Here is a 6000-nt window from a genome sequence, read left to right as displayed (position 1 = left end):
TCTGTAGAAAATCTGTCCAGGCACTTCTGGCTTTTAGACTCTCCATTATGAAGTTAGGTGTAATTCCAATAAGTCTGCCTTTATATGTTACTTGATCTTTTTCCTTTACAACTTCTAATATTCTTTCATTGTTCTGTATCTTTAGTGTTTTGATAATTTTGTACCAATACATATTCTTTTCTGCTTCAGTCTACTTGGTGTTCTGTTTGCTTCTTGTACCTTGACATCATCTCTTTTAGGTTAGACAACTTTTCTTCTATAATTTTGTTGAAAATATATTCTGGGACTTTGAGCTAGGATTCCTCTCCTTTCTCTAGTCCTATTACTCTGAGATTTGTCTGTTCATAGTGTCTCAGATTTCCTGAATGTTTTGTGTCAGTTTTCTTTTTTTTTCATTTCAGATTTAACGATTTCTTTGACTGATATACCTATTTCCTGAATCATACCCTCAGTGATTGATGTTCCCTCTTCCATCTCTTGTATTCTGTTGGTGAGACTTGCCTCTGAGGTTCCCATTGGAATTCCTAAATTTTTCATTTCTGGATCTCATTCAATATGAATTTTCTTTATTAATTCTAATTCTATTTTCAGGTCTTGAACTGCTTTATTCATTTCCTTCCAATATTTGTGTTTTCATAAGGGATTTATTAATTTCTTCTTTAAGGACTTCTATCATATTCATATAGGCTATTTAATGTTTTTGTCTTGTGTTTCAGCTACTGCAATATTCAGAGCCTAGCGTGGTAGGGTTGCTGGGGTCTAGTGAAGACATATTGTCCTGGTTGTTATTGGTTGTGTCTTTATGCTGGTACTAGGCATCTGGATTTGGAAAGATTGTAATTCTAGGTCTTGTCTTTGTTGGGTATTTCTTTCCTTGTTTTCTGTTGTCCTACCAGACTGTGTGTTGTCTAGAAAGATAATCTTCTAGAATCCTGATTAGTGTGTTTTCTGAGGGTTCAAGGTAAAATGTTTCTAGGTATTGGGAGATGACATTTAAGAATGTCATTGGTATTGAGCATGGGCTTGGTGGGTGGGGATGAGGATGTCTGCAGGAGGGAGGATAGCAAGGTGTTCCACAAGGATCTGCTTAGTCTCCTGGGAATGGGGGCAGAAAGTGAAGAGAGACTGAAGCAAGTAGTCTGCTACAAAGCTAGGAGATGAGACTCAAGGATTGGATATAGAGGAGCAAAGCAAGATTAAATATCTGAACGTTGTGTATTGGCTTCTCTAGCTTACTTGCTTATCTGCTATTCTTGGTTGATTTCTTCTCTTAGAATGACTGCTGGAATTGGGGGGCCATGATAAAGAGATTTATCCAGGGAAGAAATTTTGGAGGGGAAGACCTATGTGTTCATCTGGAGATGGGGGCAGAGAGGAAGGGAGGCTGTAGCAAATGGTTCCATACAGAGTTAGAAACAGCCTGGGTGATTGAATTTGGGGAGGAAGGACAGATGAAGATGTGCCGTTAGCCTACATGCTTCCTTGGCCATTGTGGCCTATAGGTTCCCAGGGAATATCTGCTAATGGTTGGGTTAAACCAATGAGTGGGGTGAAGGGAGGTTTTAGGAGAAGGTCTATATGATCCACTAGAGATGAAAGTATGGAAAAAGCAAGGCTGACTAGAGCATGTTGTGTGCTAATGAGCTGGGTGATGAGACTTGGGAATTGGATTTGGAGGAGCAGATGGATAGATGAAGATCTGCAGTGAGCCTACCTGCTTCCCTGGCTGGATTGGCCTGCATTAATCATGTTTTTAGTATGTAGTATCTTATAAAATGAATTATTACCAAATGTAAGCTGCATAGAAGCAGTAAACAAGAAACTACTAATGTGAGAATTTATAGTGTCAAATATATTACTTAAAGTTGCTTTCCAAAAGAATATCACATGTTCAAATTAGTGCATAAAAAGAATAGGTAGGAGGATGAATGAATGGCTGGTTACCAAATACTATACTACTTTGGTTAAAAATAGTCATATGGATAATACTCATTCAGTAAATATTTATTAAATGTATGCTGTAATATATGCCCCGTGTCTATATTTTGATACAGAGGCCTTGAGTCCTTTTATCATTCTCATTGTTTTAGAAGATAAGTTCTTTGTACATAATTCTTTCTGAGATTTCCTCAAACCTAGGGTTCTTCCACCAATAGTGCCTGTCATTAATTTGCATTAGACCTCATGGAACAGGCATGCATACACTGTTTTCTTCTTCATTCTTCTAGAAATTATGACAGACTCTCAGCGTTCAGCCAAGAGACACTTAGTCCACTGTAAAATGTGTTATCACTTTGTAAATGTGTTTTTCGTGGGTTTCTTTTTTCTCATAGATTCTCAGAGAACCTCTGGAGGCTATTTTTTATTGCCGTGAGCATTTTTACCCAAACATAGCATGCATCTGATTTTCTAGAGGGATGTTACACAGAGAGAATAAACAAGAGCCAGCAGTAGAGGATAAAGTAACTTTAGCATCATTTAAGACTGACAGTTCTTTTCTATCAATAATTAATATAAATTTATCTGAGCACAGAACATGTAACATACATTCATAGGAAAGGTTAATAAACCATAAAGACAACTGCAATAAAAGCTTTCTTCATATCAGAGCAGAATTAAAACACTTTACAAATAAGTCTAGAGAGAAGAACAGTAATTGGCACTTTATGTTTTGTGAATCAAGCACATTTTTTTTTTTTACTCAGGTATATCTCTGGGTAAGGGAGCAGAATACAGTTGGTAGAAACTTCATTTTCATTTTCACACTTCTGTCACTGACATGAAATTGTACATGTCTTGAACTGGATCCACACCAGCCCTCAGGCATCTTCCTAACAGTGTATTTGCTAAGTAAATGAGACAATGATTTATTCTCTTTCTTATTCATTAAATCAAGCAAGTGTTTTTTTAAAAGCTTAATACATGTTAAAAACTGTTAGAGGCAATTGATACATGGTAATTAATAAAACAAATATTATTCCTGACCTCATAATGTGGTTTCCTCTGAATAAAGAATGTCAGTACATAGGCTAGTAAAAAAATCTGTAATCAGATAGGGAGAAATAATTGGCATGGTGTTAATAAACAAAATACAACTTTGATGAAGATTAGTTAACAAAATCATTGGAATACATTTACCTTAAAAGACCGGAGAATAGAACAATAAAGAGAAATCAATGTAATATGTGTAGGACATGGGAGATCCTTGTAGGTTTGAAATTCTGTGTTGTAGAGAGAGCACTTCCAATACTCAGAAATCAAAAACTTAGTGTTACTTTAAAATTCAAAGTATATGTAGAAAAATAAAACATAGTGATAATTAGTTCAAAGTTTAGTTGGAAAATTCTTTGACTATACAAAACTTTCTTGATTTGATTATTAGTTTATGTTTAATACATTAAAATTATTACTTAAAGGAAACAATGCCATTGTCCAATTCACTTGTTTATATGTGATCCTAATTCCATTCTAAATAATGAGTTACTATAATAACTATAATACCAATAAAAATAATAAAGCCTATTTATTGTAGTTAATTTTATGTGTCACTGTAAGTAAGCTCCTATGTATCTGGAGAGTAAACCATAATTACTCGGCAATGCTCTCAAAGTCTCATAGTCTGGAAAATATTAGTGTTAGTACTCAAACCCAGAACAAATGGTTAACTGGTGTGTCTATTAACATATCAAAGTGGACCTGACAGCCAGGTTTTTCCAGCATCCCTCAGTCCCTACCTGTTACAGCATACAGCTGGCATACACTGCTCCCTATCCTAAACTTCTCTAGCTCAGGGGCTGAGTTACCCTTTCCCAGCTTTCCTTTCTTATATAACCCCCCCATTTTAGTTACCTGGCCTTTTGGTTTACCCTTTACCCTCTTGGCTCAGGCCATCCTTCTTGGTCTACTGTTTCTCTCTCCTCCCTCTGTCTCCTCACCTGGCCCAGCTTAGTCTAGACATGTTCACTCTGAACTCTCTGGATATACCTGCCTCTGTCCATGCTCCCCCTTTTGTCTACAATAAACCTACACCACAGGAGCAATCATGTCCTTCCTTTTTAATTTCTATTTTTTCCATTCAATTAGCATTTTAATTCACAATGAAAATGCCCTTTCAACAATGTGAGTAGTTGTCATCTAATCCGGTGAAGATCTAAGTATAACAATAAAAAAGCAATAAAAATGAGAATTTGCTGCCTTTAAGAGCTGGGATACTGGTACATCCTTTTCTGCCCCCACACACTAGTCCTTTTGGCTCTCAAGAGTTCAGGCTCTGACAGATTTTTTTTTTCTAGTTTGCAAACAATTCAGAGAAGTTGCTGGACATCCACAATCTTTTGAGTGGTATAGGTATGTCATTAATTTTGTATCTTTTGACAATCCTTATTAATACATAACAAATGGAAAGAAATGAATCTTTCCATTGTTTCATTTTGAAGCAAAGAGACCCGAGGATATTAAGAGCTATTCCCTTTGAATTATTTTTATTATAACATCATTCAAGTGGACAAGGACACTAAAGTGAGTATATAACAAGACTTTAATATCCTGAGCTTATATATTGTTGGTGAAGTTCCCTGGCTAATATCAAGTCTGTGTTAGGTAATTCAAACCCTCAACTTGATTTGGATTAAAAAGAGCAACTAGGGCATTAATAAGGCACACCTGTGGATGTGTCTGTGCGAGGGCATTTACATAGGTAAATGACTGCTTGGTGAAGGCCTTTTCTAGGTGGGTAGTGTCACTCTAACACAGGAATCCTATAATAAATAAAAAGGGGAAAGGGAAAACACCACCTGAGTATTAGCGTGATCTTTTCTCTGCTTTCTAACCCACAGAGATGTGAGCAAGCAGTCTTATGTCTTATACAGCGACTGTCATTGCCAAGAGCCTCTCTCCTGTCCTATCTTTCCAGTCACAATAGATGGCATGCACAAAGCTTGAGTTAGAATAAATCCTTATTCCCTGAGTGAGCACTGTGTCAGATATTTGGTAACAGCAATGAGAAAAATAGCTAATATAACAGTATTTCCAGTTTTGAGATTGTCTCAGGAAATTTTTACATTTCCCTAGTCTTAAACCAATCTTTACACTTTAAGCCATTTGAAAATTTAGAAAACCCAATTTCTGCAAAAGAAAAATCTGTCCCTGTGTACACATACATCCTTATATTCAGATAAAGAAGGACAACTGATTTTAGATGGACTCTATATGAACAAGCCTGTAAGCTCCATAAATTATTAGGAAATATATAATTCATAGTTTATACGAGGCACCTCTTCATCCATGTTTAGTGAAGGCAGCGCAGACATTTTATGAGACAGTCTGTTAGAATCCTGTTATTGGTTATCTATATCCTGAGCCTTGTGAAAATAATGTATGTGTTGTTAGTTATGTTTTCCCAAGTAAAATAATAAAATATGATTCTTCTTTATTTTTTCTATTGAACAAATAAGGTTTCTTCTTTAAGTTCCTCCTATGAGCAAAGAAAAGTCAATTTTCTCAGAGAAAATTTGTAAAGAACATAAGGATGTCTCCTGCTCTTGATCTTATGGCTTAAAAGTCAGCATACATGTAACTTTCTTTGTTTACTAAATTTTAATTCATATGAATATTGACAAAATGAGGGAATTAAAACCTATTCTATACATTTTTTTCAAATTTCTGTAAAAATGTCAAATCCCTTATTCAATTTAACTATCCTCTTGATCTGTGCTGGATTGAGTGCACAGAGTTCCAAACAGCAGTGGGTTTTTTTGTTGTTGTTGTTGTTGTTGTTTTTTAAGCAATCCATAGTCCAATGGGCAGTTACTGATGAGTAAATGACAACCCAGGGAGAAAAGAGTGATCACTGAACTAAAAATAAAATAATAATCCTGTGAGATTGTGAACATGGATTTTATTTTCTTTGAATTTCCAAACAAATATGACTTCTCTGGAAACTGTTCCAGGCCTAATTGCTCCCTTAGCAATTTCCCAATAGATCTAATGATAGTTCATTGT

The sequence above is a fragment of the Peromyscus eremicus genome, chromosome 5 (genome assembly GCF_949786415.1).
Source record: "Peromyscus eremicus chromosome 5, PerEre_H2_v1, whole genome shotgun sequence".
NCBI classification, from domain to species: domain Eukaryota; kingdom Metazoa; phylum Chordata; class Mammalia; order Rodentia; family Cricetidae; genus Peromyscus; species Peromyscus eremicus.
The sequence above is the reverse complement of the archived record's forward strand: the minus strand, read 5'-3'. Positions refer to the sequence as shown.